The sequence below is a fragment of the Apium graveolens genome, chromosome 11 (genome assembly GCF_009905375.1).
Source record: "Apium graveolens cultivar Ventura chromosome 11, ASM990537v1, whole genome shotgun sequence".
In the NCBI taxonomy this organism is placed as follows: domain Eukaryota; kingdom Viridiplantae; phylum Streptophyta; class Magnoliopsida; order Apiales; family Apiaceae; genus Apium; species Apium graveolens.
The window spans coordinates 76,049,301-76,066,909 of NC_133657.1; the positions used below are offsets into that span (position 1 = coordinate 76,049,301).

The following is a 17,609-nucleotide window of genomic DNA, read 5'->3' on the forward strand; positions in this document are numbered from 1 at the left end:
TGTAATAAATACACAAATTCATAATACCCTAAAATGAAAGGCTGAAAGCAATATATATGCCAAGTACAACAAGCCATATGCTATATTTTCTAGTTCAGTTCCATCATTTAGGCCCAAATTTATTTCATGGCCCAATACGAAACTCTGGCCCAATTTAATCTTCGGGTGAACAGACTCACTTCGTGACAGTGTATTCATCTTTGTAGATACATATATGGCATTAGTTTTGTATCCTCAATTTATTAAGGCATGCATTGTATGTAAGAGCTGTTACTACTAGTCTTCTAGTAGTCTTCTGTACAGATTTAGGCGACCGATTTTTTTTACTACTTTTATTAGCTGACAAACTAACTTTTGGAATTTTAGGGAAACAACCTACATAGTTTTACTCTCTGCTGGAAGTTTCAATCCTCCGACATATATGCATTTACGTCTTTTTGGTAAGTGGCTATTACCCTTTTCTCTTTTACTCGAGATATTATAAATTGAAGCTTAACCTCAATTTAAAACTTACCAGGGACTCTTGTAAGATTGATGTAGGTCTTGCACGATTATATTAAGTCAGTAAATTTAGCTTATGGTACTTGTTTGAGGGCAATGTACACACACCATCACATATTTATACACGCTCATTAATATATATTTACATTTGTCTATGACTACGATAATTCTTATCTGCAATTTCTGGTGGAAAGCTGATCATTTTATAGTTAATTTTTTTATTGTATATTAAATATTCTTGTTGCTAGAGCTGGCAAGAGATGCACTGAATTCAGAGGGGTTCTCTGTTATTGGTGGTTATATGTCACTTGTTAATGATGCATACAAGAAAAAGGTATTTAACTGTCTATTAGAGCATAACGTATGCATTTTGTCCTTACACCTGATTCCCCGAGTATGGCCAAGTTTACATATGAAGTTAGTAGTGGAATGCGCTTTTATATGTAGGGTCTTTTATCAGCTGAGCATCGGATCACAATGTGTAATATTGCTTGTAGAAGTTCTGAATTTTATAATGGTGGACCCATGGGAGGTCTCTTTTTTCCTCACTCCTCGCACTTGTGTCTTTAAATTATTCAAAACTTAAAAAAGCGTCATGTCTTTTTACGAACATCAATACATAGGTTTTGATGTCAGCTGTTGTTTTGCTATGTATATATAATAAAGTATGTATCTCTGTATTAGGCAAATCAGAGTACCTTCCAACGGACATTAACTGTCTTATCCAAAATCAGGAATTCCTTGTATGATAACGGATTGATACCTATAGGTAAGCTTTGTGTTATGCCTTGTTTTTTACTCGAAGTCCTAAATTGAAGAACTGGCATAGTCACTTTTTGCAAACAATCTATAATCATATTAATCATCGGTATTCTATGACTGAGAAGACATGGTCCTAAAATGTTTGTATTAATAACATAAGGCATCATGCTATATTTGCAGAGTTTTTTTCAAGTTTTCTTTGCTTATTATTTTATAGATCATGCATTCATGCTGCAGTCAACTGTATTTGTATCTCATATGTTAGTATTCACTGTCTTTGTACTTGAATGTTATGGATAATGATATTTGGCGCTAAAGATATTGAATAGCGGGGTTAAAGGAGAGATGGACAAGGCTATGATGTTGCTTATTAAGAGAACATCGAGGAAGAGTGCTGATGGTGCCCCCTCTGGCCCGTCGAGGGTTGGGCATTCTGTGTCGATCGAGTTATTGGATGACCAAGGAAATAAAGTTGTAGAAGATCCTTGAAAGGCCGTGTCAGATGTGGAGCCGGCTGATCTGAATCCTCGCAAGAGGAAACGTCGAGAAGTGGAAGAGGAATGTTAGATATATTTGATAATGTCATGGATAATATAATTTATGTTTAGATTTCAGATCTTACTTAACAGGACAAATCAGTACTTAACCGTTGATCAGTACTTATACTGGAAGTCAGGACTTAAGGATATTAGTACTTATATTATCTAGAGATAATCATCAGAAGTTAGATATCAGAACTTAAGTGCTGAAGGACGATCAGATAAGGACAGTAGCTGATTAAAGGAAAGAAGATCAAGATAAACATAAGAAGAGATATGCATGAAGAAGGAGTTCCGTGAAGAATGGAATACTTGGAAGAAAAGATATCTGATTGATATATTTTAGGAAGCAGAATTATATTCCATATCAATTAGCGATTATCTTGTAACTGTGTAGTATATAAACACAGACATAGGGTTTACACTATAAGTGTTATCATATTCGAGAAGATTATTCATTGTAACCCTAGCAGCTCTCGTGATATTTGTTCATCACTGAGAGGTAACAGTTCCATACTGTAACAGAGTATTGTTTCAATAAAGTTTGTTTTCTGTCACTTAAGATATTAAAGTTCGATTTGATTGTATTATACACTGTATTCACCCCCTCTACAGTGTGTGTGACCTAACAAGTGGTATCAGAGCCTATCTGTTAACACACATACAGTTAAAGATCCAAACACAATCATGTCTGACACAGAAACTCCAACTAAGCCTACCAAAACTGAGGAACCACCAAAGACACAAATTCAGAGTCGGTATGAGACCATCAGAGTTCCTATACTGAGACCATCTGAATATCTCATATGGAAGGTGAGAATGACCATGTTCCTGGAAGCAACAGATCCAGAATACCTTGATAGAATCAAGGAAGGGCCTCACAAACCAACCAAGCTTGCTGTTGCAGTTACAGGTGAAGCAGCAAAGACTGTACCAAAGGAAAAGAGTGATTATAATGCTGAAGATATAGCATCAATTGCTAAGGATGCTAATGTACGACACTTACTGCATAGTGCCATTGATAATGTAATGTCAAACAGGGTAATCAACTGCAAGACTGCTAAGGAGATATGAGATGCTTTGGAAACAAGATGTCAGGGAACTGACACAATTAAGAAGAACAGGAAGACAATACTCACTCAAGAGTATGAACACTTTGACTCAAAGACTAATGAGTCATTGAATGATCTATATGATAGATTTGTCAAACTTTTGAATGATTTGTCATTGGTTGATAAAGAGTATGATCTTGAAGATTCAAACCTTAAATTCCTGTTAGTTCTTCCTGAATGCTGGGATTTGAAGGCAACAACAATAAGAGACAACTACAATCTTGATGAAACAACTCTTGATGAAATCTATGGAATGCTCAAGACTAATGAACTTGAGATGGAACAAAGAAGCAAGAGGAAAGGAGGAAAGTCAAGGACAGTTGCTCTTAAGGCTGAAGAAAAATCCCCCAAAGCAGCTTCCTCAAGGAAAGACAAGGGTAAAGCTCTTTTCATAAAGTTTGATACTGAGTCATCAAGTTCTGAAAGTGATGATGACTCAGATTCTGAAAGCTTGCCTGAGACTGATGCTGATGAGGAGATGATGAAGCTATGTGCTCTTATGGTGAAAGGAATCACAAAGATTGCATACAGGAAGTTCAGGAAGGGAAAGAAGTTTTCCAAGAAAGGCATAAGTTCTGAGTAAATCTAAAGGCAAAGTTATTTTGAAAGGATACAGGCGTGGTAACATTTATGAAGCTAAGCTTTCAACAAGTACTGATGGTTCTGCAATTTGTCTGATGAGTAGAGCATCAATTGAAAAAAGCTGGAATTGGCACAAGAAACTCTCTCATTTAAATTTCAATAATATAAATGAACTGGTCAAGAAAGATCTTGTGAGAGGATTGCTAAAGTCAGTATTTGCTCCTGATGGTCTATGTGATTCATGTTAGAAGGCCAAACAAAGAAAATCTTCCTTCAAGAGCAAGACTGAATCATTAATTCTTGAGCCTTATCATCTACTATATGTTGATCTATTTGGTCCAGTAAATGTCATGTCTATTGCAAAGAAAAAATATGCGTTGGTCATAGTGGATGAGTTCACCAGATACACATGGGTGTATTTCTTCCACACAAAAAGTGAAACTCCATCTATCTTGATTGATCATGTCAAACATCTGGATAAATTGGTCAAAGATTCTGTGAAAATCTTAAGGAGTGATAATGGCACTGAGTTCAAGAATTTGATAATGGAAGAGTTCTGCAAAAACCATGGAATAAAGCAGTAATTTTCTGCTCCTGGAACTCCACAGCAAAATGGAGTTGTTGAAAGGAAGAATAGAACTCTCATTGAAGCTGCACGAACTATGCTTGAAGAAGCAAAGCTTCCAACTTATTTCTGGGCTGAAGCTGTGCAGACTGCTTGTTTTACTCAAAATGCAACACTTATTAACAAGCATGGAAAAACACCATTTGAGATGGTGAAGAAAAAGAAGCCAAATATGAAGTACTTTCATGTATTTGGATGCAAGTGTTTTGTTCTCAAGACTCATCCTGAACAGCTATTTAATTTTGATCTAAAAGCTGATGAAGGAATCTTTGTTGGATATCCACTTTCCACAAAAACCTTCAGAGTCTTTAATTTGAGAACAAAAGTGGTCATGGAATCTATCAATGTCTCTTTTGATGACAAGAAGATTACTAGTCTTGAAGATTTCATTGATTATGATCAGCTGAGATTTTGAAAATGAAGACTCAAATTCTGATACTGAAAATCCTGACAGTCTAAGTCCTGATACTGTAAACTCTGATGGATTAAACTCTGATGTTATTGAAACTGTGGTGACTACGTCAAAGGAAGATGCACCAATGCAGGGGGAGCATACTCAAGATCCTACTACATCTCAAGAAACATCAGAACATACATCTGGCTCTTCAAGTTCTGATTCATCAAGTTCTGATAAGCCAAGTTCTGATAGTGCTGAAAATCTAAATTCTGAAGAATCCAACTCAGAGAGCATAGTTTCAGGGGGAGCATCAGAAAATGAAAACGAAGACAACATGGATCATGGGGGAGCATCCAGTTCTAGAGAAAACCTTCCATCTGCAAGGAAGTGGACAAAGTCATATACACCTGATTTGATAATTGGAATCCTGATGCAGGTGTCAGAACTAGAACAGGTACTTCAAATGAATGTCTTTACAATTCTTTTCTCTCTCAGACTGAGCCAAAGAAAGTGGAAGAAGCTCTTCAAGATGCTGATTGGGTGCAAGCAATGCAGGAAGAGTTAAATGAATTTGAAAGAAACAAAGTTTGGACCCTAGTGCCAAGACCAAAGAATAGATATGTTGTCGGTACAAAGTGGGTATTCAGAAACAAAACTGACAGTGATGGCATAATTACAAGGAATAAGGCAAGGCTGGTTACAAAAGGATATTCTATACAGGAGGGAATTGACTATGATGAAACATTTGCACCAGTTGTTAGGTTAGAAGCCATAAGGATATTTTTGGTTTATGCTGCTCACAAAAAGTTTACTGTCTTTCAAATGGATGTGAAAAGTGCTTTTCTCAATGGAGAATTGGAGGAGGAAGTATATGTTGAACAACCTCCAGGCTTTGTAGATTCCAAACATCCAGATTATGTCTACAGACTTGATAAAACACTTTATGGACTTAAGCAAGCTCCTAGAGCATGGTATGAGACTTTAACTCAGTTTCTTCTGGAAAGTGGATTCAACAGAGGAACAATAGAAAAAACACTGTTCTACCTCAACCATGGAAAGGACTTACTTCTCGTCCAGATTTATGTTGATGATATCATTTTTAGGTCTACAAATGACAGACTTTGCAAGAAGTTTGCCAAACTGATGCAGTCAAGATATCAGATGAGTATGATGGGGGAAGGCACTTTTATTTGTCAAGTCAAGCAGAATGAAGAAGGTACTTTTATTTGTCAAACTAAGTACACCAGAAACTTGCTAAAGAAATTCGGAATGCAAGATTGTTCAAGTGCATCCACTCCCATGGCCACTGCAACAAAACTGGATAAGGATACTGGTAAATCAGTAGATATTACTGATTACAGAGGTATGATTGGCTCTCTACTCTAACTAACTGCTAGTAGACCTGATATCATATATGCTACCTGTCTTTGTGCAAGATTTCAAGCAGATCCAAGAGAACCTCACTTAACAGCTGTGAAAAGAATTTTTAAGTATCTTAAAGGAACAGCTGATCTGGGATTGTGGTATCCTAGAGAATCAGATTTTAAACTAATAATTTACTCAGATGCAGATTTTACAGGTTGCAAAATTGACAGGAAAAGCACAAGTGGAAGCTGCCAATTTCTTGGAGGCAGATTGGTTTCTTGGTTCAGCAAGAAACAAAAGTTAATTTCCACATCAACTGCAGAAGCAGAGTATATTGCTGCAGGAAGCTGTTGTGCACAGATTCTTTGGATGAAGAATCAGTTACTGGATTATGGGTTAACATATTTCAAAATCCCTATTTACTGTGATAATCAAAGTTTTATTGCTATGACAGGTAATCCAGTTCAACACTCTATGACAAAGCACATCAGCATCATGTACCACTTCATAAGGGAACATGTGGATAAAGGTACAGTGGAATTGCACTTTGTTCCAACAGATCAACAACTAACAGATATCTTCACAAAACCACTGTGTGAAGCCACTTTTACAAGATTGGTCAATGAACTTGGAATGGTTTCAGGTTCTTTTTCTAAATTTGTCTAGTTTTGTTCTGTTTCATTAGACTTTATGATCAGTATTTACAGAATGTAATCTCTTTGTGTATTCTGTGATTAATTGAAATATGCGTTCAAGTACTGATTGTTGTCTGATATATGTTTCTAAACTCTAATAAGTGATATGTCTGTTTAAGTAACTATTCAATCCTATGAGGATAACTGTGCTAGATACTGACCTAGTAGTCTTCAATAAACAAATGATCCCATATAAGAAGTAATTATTTCTGTGGAAATCTTATGACACAAGCAAATTCTGATAATTGAGCTTAGTTGAGTTTACTTTGTTTATCTTATTACTAAGTCACAAATTAAAATAATGCTACTCATCTGTTAAGTTCTGATACTAGTAAATCTGTTGAATGTACTAAGTGCTGATAAACCTCAATTATCAAAAGAAAAAGCAAAAAGATCAAAGAATAAAATCAGGTACTCCTTTGAGATCTAGAGTAAACATGTGGAAGGGACGACCCAAGTGCATTGCTGGTATTAAGTAAATATGCATTAGAAAAGCAAAATATTTTCTTGGTGACTTTTCACACTCTATGATTACTGGAGAAATACTCTAATAATAGCATAAATTCTGATAAGCAGTCGTGGCTCACTTACACTGAGAAGCCACTGTAAAATAGAATTTAAAAAGATGCATAAAATTAGCACAAAACAGTTGAGGTGGACTCAAGCATGAACTCATTCATCAGTAGGTTTCAGGATAATGATAGCTCTTTAGCAAAATTTAGTTATGCCTTATTTCTAAGATGTACTGAAGTGAATCAGACTTTACTCCTTGTCTGAAATTTAGCTTAATGCACACACTAATCACTCCATCTGAATGATGAAAATTACTGTGGTGGTCTATGTTGTTTTAGATAAACAGTCATTATGTCATTTTGCACTAACTCCGAGGACAAGTTCTGGTTGCATATTCTGACGATTAAGTTCTGAAGAGTATAACTCAGAACTTGTATGTGGATTTACTCAGATAGGCATTCCTTTTTCGAGTTAAGAAATTATGTTCTGATGACTGTTAAGTTCTGATATAAGTCTAAGTTCTGATATTATAGTCTAATTCTTTACTTGACTTATCTGTGGATAAAATTTGATAACACTCTCGGTTCAAACTAGAATATGTTGAAGTGGAAGATTAATAGTCACTATGGTTAGGGTTAATGGTATTCGTACTTGAACAGTCCACTTTTACTTGTTTCTTGTGCGCATTCAACCATGTTTTCTCCTTCCAATGAATGTTATTCTTTTTCCAAGTCTGGGGAGACGAGGTAGAATTAATTCTACCTGTCAGCATTAAATACTTTTACGTCTCCTGACATTCTCTTGCCTATATAAGCAGCCACTTCACATCAGCCTTCCCATCAAATTCTTTCTCACAAACTTACCTTCATACTTTTTCTTTCAAAAATACAATGGTCAGATACAACATGTTTTTAAACTACCAAAACTTCAATATGGAGCTAAGCTGTGCCGACTGGCAGCAGGAATGGCACGTCACGGCCATTCCTGAGGAGATATGGGACTCTGTCCCACAAGAGGTACTGACCCACCTTCTGTTCTTCTATATGGATTACCCAGCCTTCAGTCTTTTCGAGCCAACAATTTCTGACGTTTTGGCGGACTGGGCACTTTGATGATGGTGGTAGACATGGCACTCCTAGTATTTTTTTCGAAGTGGGTGATTCTTCTTATGCAGTTACTCCTGGTACAATACGCAAGGCTCTACATCTCCCAGAAGGTTGCACCTTTTCAATTCCAGAAGAATCAGCTCTTCAGGAGTTAATGGCAAATTTGGGGTATGAAAAGAGTTTGGCAAAACTTGGGCAGTTAAAACAGGCTCATATCAGACGAGAATGGAGCTTCTTCTTTGACTGCATCACTAAAGCTTTTGGGAACAAATGTTCGAATTTTGATGATATCCTAATTCTGAGTCAGCACATCGGGTATGCTATTATACATCAAACTCATTTTGATTTTGCAACTGGTATAATTGGTTTTATTGGGGATAGGATGATAGAGGATAGGAATGTTGTCTATTTTGCTAGATTCTGTCAACTTATTTATACTTTTTGTACTGATGAACCTCAATTAGTCAGTTCCTCAACCCCACCTTTTAAAGTTGCAAAACGCTACTTTAATGACCTGGTAAATGCTGACACTAAGAAATCAGTGGTTAGACCATTACAGATTCCTCAGTCTGTAAAACAGATCCTAGTAAATGTTGATCCTGATACTTATAGATCTGTTTACTCTGATGTCCAACCAACAATGAACACTCAAAAACCATCATCCTCAGCACCTACCACTCATTCTACTCAACCTGCCCTAAGGAAATATCTCAAATCCTATCTCTCCACTTCACAGACTGATCAACCCTCATCCTCAGCACCTACTGTGAAGCCTTCATCCTCCAAGCCAAAGAGGACAAAGACTGTTCCTCAAACACCTCAAAAGAGAAGGAGGATTGCCTTGAGAGATAAATCTGATACTGAGGACCAGGTTCCTTCTTCAGAACCTGTTGTAGGTGAAGCTGAGAAAGAGACTTCTCAGAAGGATTCTGGAATTGGGGGATCTAGGCTTCTCAAAAGGCTTAGAAGAATGACAGTTCCTGAAACTCCCAAGGAATCCAAATCAACAACGAGATACAAGAAACAGAGGGCAAAAAGGCCAGTTTCAGATGATGAAGAGGAAGCAGCTAAGGAAGGGGATCAGGAATCTCTGATCTCACAAGACAAGGAATTGGCTCCAGTCACTTCTTCTCCATCAACTCCATCTAAGGAAGCTGTTTCTGAAAAGGCTAACACACCATCTGTGTCTCCTGTTGATCCAGGCACACGTGCTGATATTGATGTTCAAATCTTGGTTGTGCCTGAAGTAATTCTCTTAGAAGCTCCAACAACAACTAATCCTTCCACAACACCTGTTACTGATGTTGTTCAAACTCCAGAGTTATCTACAACACCTTCTCTGCATCAAGATGCTGATGATCAGACTTTAGGTGAGCATCAGGATATGGCTGTTGATCAGAACTTAGAACCAGATCAGCGATTAGAGGATGTTGAAGCCTCCATTGCTACTCACACTGTTATTTTATCAGAGGATACTGATTCTGTAAGTTCTGATACTGCAAATGCTGGAGATACTGGTGATGCTGCTCCAACTGCGGATGCTGATGCAGCAGGTCCTTCAGGACATGTTCCTCAACAAACTATTCTTAAGTCTGAAATTATTAAGAAGTTTGTTACCAGAGAAGCACCAGTACCTTGGAGTGAAACTCCTGCAGGACAGGAGTGGACTAAGGAATGGAATTCAGTTTCATGTGTTCCAACTGAAAAACATCTTGCTGAGCACTTGACTAAAGCTGATGAAATGTTAAATTCTGATGATTTCAAAACCCAGCTTAGAGTCACTGCATTGAGTACTAAACATCTACAAGGTCTTCACTCAACTACTCATGCAGAGCTACACAAGATTCAGGAAGAATTTATCAAACAGGAACAAGTTTGGAAAATTGATAAGAAAAAGTTCTTCCAACCTACTTTGACATGATTGCTTATATTGAGAAGACTCAAGATCATCAATAAGCTCAGATTGATGATATTCTAAAAAATCAAGCTTCTCAGCAATCACAACTGACTGAAATCCAATCCTCAGTGGAATTGTTTATCTCTCTTCTACTACCTGCTAATGCCAAAAAGGGGGAGAAAGTAATTAAGTCCAAATGCAAGACTGACAAGACACTGACAGGGAAGGATGATGAAAAAGATGATCAGGGAAACCCTGGAATGGGTATAGGTCATAGTCAAGGTAGAAGATTCACATCAAGAAAAGCTGAAATCACAAGTCACAGGACAAGTTCTGATACTGGGAAAAGAATAAGTTCTGCTGCTGGTAAAAGGATAAGTTCTGATGAACTTTTAGATCTTGATGAGGAAATGTCAATACAGTTATTTCTTCAGGAAAATCCAGGAATGGACTTGGAAAGTTTAATGGAAGAAGAAGTCAGGCTTAAATCAGAGAAAGTCACATCTAAATCTGAAGCTTCTGGTAAAAAGCCACTTCCAAAACTCAAAGGCATTGTGATAAAAGAAAGGACACATACTGAAGCAACATTGGCTAGATCACAACCGCAGATAGATCCAAGATCCAAGGGTAAAGAAAAGGTTGGTGAACCTATCAAGGTTTATGTGCCTCCTGAGGATGAAGAAATTAATGATGAAAAGGATAATCTTGCTCTGACTTTAAGAAAAGTTCTTAAAACAACCTCTGACATGGCTCAATTTGTTCAGAGTCAAGAAATTGTAAGTTCTGATATTCAGAAGAAGCAAGTAACCTCTGACATAGCTCAAGTTAACTTGATATCAGAAGATAGACCAAAGACACTCTTACCAGGATTCACTAAAGCAAAACAGACTCAATCTTTGAAGACTACTGCAAGTGGTTTTGAAGCAAGAGTAGTTACTGGAAAGGAAGCAAGAGATAAAACTGGATTGGGAAGTGCTGATGAAAGAAGAATACATAACACTACCAATGATCCAACTTCCTTGAGTGAACCAGGTATTGGAGCAACTCCTGAGAGATTGAATCAACTGGAATCTGTACAGATGGTTTACCATACCTACTTAAAAAAATACATCTTGTTGTATTTCATGACAGATGGTAGGGTTTATCATATAAGACAAAATGCCATTCCATTGAAGTATTTTGAAGAATTGGAGCATGTACTATTCTTACTTCAAGTGGATGACAGAATAACAAGAACTGCTGCAAACTATTTGAAAGAACAGATTCAGAGACAGAAAAGGCTTTATTCTGTTAAGTCTGACAACACATACGTTCCAAAGTACAGAGATCACAATGGTGATATAGTTGAAATGAAGCCCAACACTGCTAAGATTATAACTACCTTTCTGGGGTACAGGGCTGTTGAATTCAATCTTGAGTCTGATAAAGCTTATTTGATCAGACTGGATCAGGATATAAGAAAAGCAAAGATCAATGATCTCAGAGCTGCAATCTTTCAAATTGGTGAAGATACTGCAGAGCTTAAAGATGCCAAAAGGAGAATGATTGATGAACTCAGATATGCGGAGAGATGTTTGTTGAAGAATTATCTCAGAACAACTCCTGACATCAGAGAGATCAGATGATGAAGCCAAGTCGAAGATCTACAACTGCTTAAATTATGATATTTGTACAGACTGAAGTTGTTATCAGAAGTTGAATATTGGTAAAGCTTTAAGGACTGTAAGTTGTAGTTATCTAGTCTAATTCTCATGCATTTGTACTTAATGTTTTTGACATCATCAAATATTTGTTAAACTTGTATATTATGCTAATTTACAAGTTGGGGGAGATTGTTAGATATATTTGATAATGTCATGGCTAATATAATTTATGTTTAGATTTCAGATCTTACTTAACAGGACAAATCAGTACATAACCGTTGATCAGTACTTATACTGGAAGTCAGGACTTAAGGATATCAGTACTTATATTATCAGGAGATAATCATCAGAAGTTAGATATCAGAACTTAAGTGCTGAAGGACGATCAGATAAGGACAATAGCTGATTAAAGGAAAGAAGATCAAGATAAACATAAGAAGAGATATGCATGAAGAAGGAGTTTCGTGAAGAATAGAATACTTGGAAGAAAAGATATCTGATTGATATATTTTAGGAAGCAGAATTATATTCCATATCAATTAGCGATTATCTTATAACTGTGTAGTATATAAACACAGACATAGGGTTTACACTATAAGTGTTATCATATTCGAGAAGATTATTCATTGTAACCCTAGCAGCTCTCGTGATATTTGTTCATCACTGAGAGGTAACAGTTCCATACTGTAACAGAGTTTATTGTTTCAATAAAGTTTGTTTTCTGTTACTTAAGATATTAAAGTTCGATTTGATTATATTATACACTGTATTCACCCCCTCTACAGTGTGTGTGACCTAACAAGGAAAATTGTGGAGATGGTGGGTTTGGTGAAGCGAAGGCGTTGGTTGGTGGGGTGAACAAAACCCTCACATTGGTTGGTAACAGAGCGACAATGGCTCCTACTATCGACCCCCGATCGAAAAAAGAAGTTGTGAGGGTCGAGATTCAACCCCACGAACGCTGGACAGGTGGGACTACTGTACCGCTGAGGGTCTTCAACCTTTTTCATCTTCCTCAAGATGCGATTGCTTTCGACGGGCGTCGCCGAGAGGATTTAGCGGATCGATGTTAGAACCGAGCTGGAAGGGTATGTTAATTAATTTTTTTATTTTTTTTTGGTGCCTTGTCTTGTTTCATTTTTTATTGTTGTAATTTTGAATTGTGGCAGTTTCTCGCCAATTTCATGCATGTCGTGGAAGAATTTCGAGCCGGTGGAAGTGATGAGGCTCGAGCGAAGTTGGAAGCTGAAGTGAGCACTCTAGGGGCAGAGAAGAAGAAGCTCGAGGCGAATTACTCGGGTTTAGAGAGAAGGTCATTTGATTTGGTTAATGCGAACACCGCATTGTCAAAGAAAGTAAGTGAGATGGATGTTAAAGGCCAATCGATGGATGCGCAGGTGTCGGAGCTCGAGCAGAAGCTTCGCGATGCTGAGAAAGAGCGCGACAATCTGAGGGTCAAGTGTGAGGCCTTTGAGCGTCAAGTTGATGGGATGAATTCATCCTATAAGCTTATTGTTGACGAGAATACTGCTTTGAAGGCGGAGGTTGAGAAAGGGATCGAGGATATTGCGAATGCTCTCGGGGATGGCTATGGGAGTTGTGTTACTCGAATGCAAGGAGCGGGGTTCGACGTCACGGGGCACACTTTTGAAGACTATGTATGTGACCTCGCGGCTTCGCCATCTGATGATCAGACCGATAAGAATTGAAGGCGGGGAATGCCCCGTAGATGATGCATTGAATTTAAGTTTTATTTAATGACTTTATGGTTTCTGTGAAGTTGTGAACTTAGGCTTTCCTAATGTTGATCTTTAGATTTATGTTATTTCTTGCTACTCGCTGTTGGTGGATTTTATTTGTTGTTTGATGGTATTCTGTGTGTTTAGGTTTAAGGAGATATCTCTATTTTAGGCACTTAAAGTGTTCTTTTGAGTTGCGATATAACTTTCCTATAGTTAAAAATTTCGTTTTTCAAAAATATATTGTGTTATTGTTCCCCGTTCGTAGCTATCAAGCACATTTGTTTTACTTGGCTCTTTTTTTTAAATGTAGTCACATGTCGCTTGAAAGAACTTTTTTGCCTCTGGAGGTTTGTATTCTAAAACGGATATGACACGGATGTTCTCTTTTTGCCTCTTTGACGTGTATCTTTCCAGCTCTCCGGTTGATCCTCAAGAAGGCCTTCAGGTGGAGGAAACAAACATTTAGGCTTTAATGCCGACTGCTTTGGAAGCTCATAGCCATCGAAGGCCGAGGGATCGGCGGCAGGTTCTGCCGTCAATTCTTTAACTTGTGTTGGTCCGGCTGTTCCCGGATCAATCTCTTCTACAATCATTTTCTGGTTGGATCTGTTAAAGCAAAGCTCCTTCTAGCACCAAATGATGTGCCAACAATATTATTATTATTAGACTATAATTTTAGGAGATGATCTCTTTGCTTAATTTACCAACCCCCCTCAATGAGATTGTTGTCCTCCAATTATATCAAGTCCCAAATGGGCTTTATCTTACAAATTGGGCCTTCTTGGGCTTTACATTATGTTCCGTAATTATTCTAACTATGATTCCTTTGGGCCGTCTTGTCTTGGTTGAACAGATAATACATTGTCTTTGCTTCTGCTTTAGCATCCCTGAGAGTTATGCTCATCTGTGGTTCTGATCTACTTGAATCTTTCAGCACTCTTAAAGTATGGATCCCTGAGCAGGTAATTCCAAGTCTAAAATTAAATATTTAACTCAGATAAAAGCTTTCTTTCTGCTAGTTAAGGTTGAACAAATAACTCTAGTTTCAGAATCAATTAAAAATAAGTCATGTCTCGGTTCTAATCTGGACACCATCGCCATATTGTAATTTACCAAAGCATATGCACTCAGAAGCTTATGAGATCTTGGTAACTGTGTATCTGATGAAAGGTTTTATGTTGATTTTGATTGATATTTTGGCCTGTTAAACTATTTTTGCTTGATATAATAGTTTTAGGTTTTCCATTATTGAATATATCTTAATTTAATGAATATAAGAATTCCAGTACATGATAATGTGCAATGTCATATTATTTGAACGCATAGCAGAAATCTCCTTTTAGGAAGTAATACTTTTTTTATTGGTCAAGTTTTTAGGAAATAATATTGTGCAACATGTAGAGCTTATTTGAAAATGTAGACATGCAATTTTAGTCATGTTAGGTGGGCTTCCAATTTCTGATACAATATCAAATTGAGTATAAATAATGCCATACAAAAGGTTCTTATATTATTCAATACATGGAATGTTAACAAGTTGTCTGGAATTTGCTTCTACTTCAACAAGTATGTTGACTTGTATCTTCTGCATTTTAATTTGTGGAAAAAATCTCGATATATTGTTTCTTTTTCAATATTTAGGTCAGGACTATTTGTAGAGACTATGGTGTGGTTTGTGTTCGGCGAGAAGGTCAAGACATTGAGAAACTTATTGCTCATGATGAAATTTTGAATGAATGTAAGGTAAAAATAAACATTTATGTTAAATTCTCTTCTTTAAGGTGATTTTAGGTATGGAAATCGGGTCGGATCGCGCATAATTCAAATTCAAACCCAAATTTTTTAACCATACTTGAATCCAAAAAATACCCCAAAGTTGAAATCCAAACTTGATCATATAGATTCCGGGTCGGGTTTGGATATACCCGAAATCCAAAATTCTTTTATATTGGATTTGGATAATATCCGAACCTTAAAATCTATTGTATTGGATTAGTTTGCCATCCGGGATTTGGCGTTACATAGAAGTGTATAAGATGAATTCATTTGTTTCGCATCTTCCATTCAATTTTGTTAGAGCAAGTCCAATGCAAGATTCAAAATAGCTATAGCTATTGCTATAATTTGGCACCAAAAAGTGTCTTTTGATGCTAAAATAAAACTTCAACTCCAATGCTAGATGCATTTTGAAACCAAATATTTCCTAATTTACCTAAATTTTGTCACTTTCCCCTAAGTTTCATTTAAAGCACAACAACATTCATCTCATTTATAGTAGGTTGATGATGTGGCTAGATGCATAAATGCATCCTTGGTTTCAAATTTAGATACAAGGATGCGTATATGCATATTTGCATCCAAGTATAGAACTCTTCTGCAGTTGAAATTTTTGACATTTGGTTTCAAATTATAGAAATGACATCACTTATAGCATTGCATTGGACTTGCTCTTTTGTAATTTCTAATTTAATTGCATAAGTGTCAGATGTTTCCTATAATTCGACTTGTATTTTTCCAGAGTAACATCAAAATTGTGGATGAAATTGTTCCGAACCGAGTTAGTTCTACAATAGTAAGGTAACAACAGATTCAAATGTCTAGTTGGTTTGAGAGGGCTCCCATGTATCGTACTTGTATCTGTTGAGCTAACTCTAATCTGTTACAGGGATCGTGTTTCCAAGGGTTTGTCGGTGAAATATCTAGTGCCAGATGAAGTCATTGACAACATCAAACAACATAATCTCTACATAAACTCTGCATAAATCTGACAGTTGCACAACAGGTTTATAAAGCCAAGATATTTTGCTTGGTGATAACTTGGTGTTATGTTGTATGTTTAGCAAGATCTGCATTGTATAAGTGGATTGTAGTTATAGCTAAATTCTACTTCCCTTGTCCACCCTATTTTGATGTAACACTGTCAATAGAATTATATTATTATTGATGGCTTAAGCAAATGCCGTTAGTATCTTTATTATCTTTAAATATTCTCACTAGTAAATTCCGAGAATCTTCTAATAAGAAACAAAGGGAGTGTTGAAATTTTTTCGAGGCTGCGAGGCATTAGGGATATTTGAAATTTTTCACAAGGATAAGAAAGAGATGAAAATTTCTGAAAACAAGACTGACCTGAGCCTAGTTTGATAAATAACAGGGTTACAACAGGGTTGCTAAATTCAAAAAAATATATATTTGTTAACAGCGAGTAAAAGCTAGCTGGCTTCTCCAGAATTTGTGTGTATCTCTCCAGTCTCCACTTCATCAGTTAGCTACACATCACCGTCTAACTTTTATTTCGAGCTGATTATTTCTCATTTGTTATATGCTTACCCAGAGTTTATAAACACTCTCCATGCATTAGCGTGCCCACAAGGTGTTTGTGTATTTGTTTAAATGACTGCATTTTTCTATTTTTTGTTATATAGCCTAAATAAGTTGGGTGATTTGTTCATTTGTTATCACATGGGGAATGTTTGATGCTCTATTTGTTTCAAAATTGGCGTAATAGAAAACTCTATTGAAGAATGGTTCAATTAAGCCATTATATATAAGATTTCTTAGATGCGAGTTCAATTCATATCCACCATTTTTTGTCAACATAATACTCAAATTTGTTATTCAGGCATTTTCGATAATGTGGCTTGGGTTTAGAGCAGAAGTGCAAAACTTGGTGTACAACTGTCCTTCATTCGCGCAAATCAGAATGTTTTTATAAATTCCACATTTATATCCAAAAAAAACTTTCGGTCTTCTTTCAATGAATTTTATTTATGCTTTTCTTAAATATTATCGTCCAATAGTAAGACTATATAAAACTTTTAATTGTAGAATATAATCAAGGAGCATCAAGACTCTGTATCCTGATATACATTGAACTCATTATACAAAACAAATAAATAATTTCACGTACAACAGAATGCTATGAGTTTGGCCTTGTTAAATGATGCTCCTTGAGTCCTTGTGATGGCTGTTTGGAATGTACTTCTATTCATCCCTAACTTGTGTTTACTGTTGATGTATTCTTCTATATTAATAACTGTTAATTTTTTTGTTTAGCAGGCTTTCATCAATCTAATTAATGTTTGGGCATACATGGAAGTTTTGAAATTCAAATATTTTTTTTCTAATAA

General features: G+C 36.4%; 1 pseudogene; it reads left to right on the top strand.

Annotated features, from left to right (window-relative positions):
* The first annotated feature begins 214 nt into the window (after nt 1–214).
* LOC141695605 (nicotinamide/nicotinic acid mononucleotide adenylyltransferase-like) lies at nt 215–16,241 on the top strand (annotated as a pseudogene).
* The last annotated feature ends 1,368 nt before the right edge of the window (nt 16,242–17,609 follow it).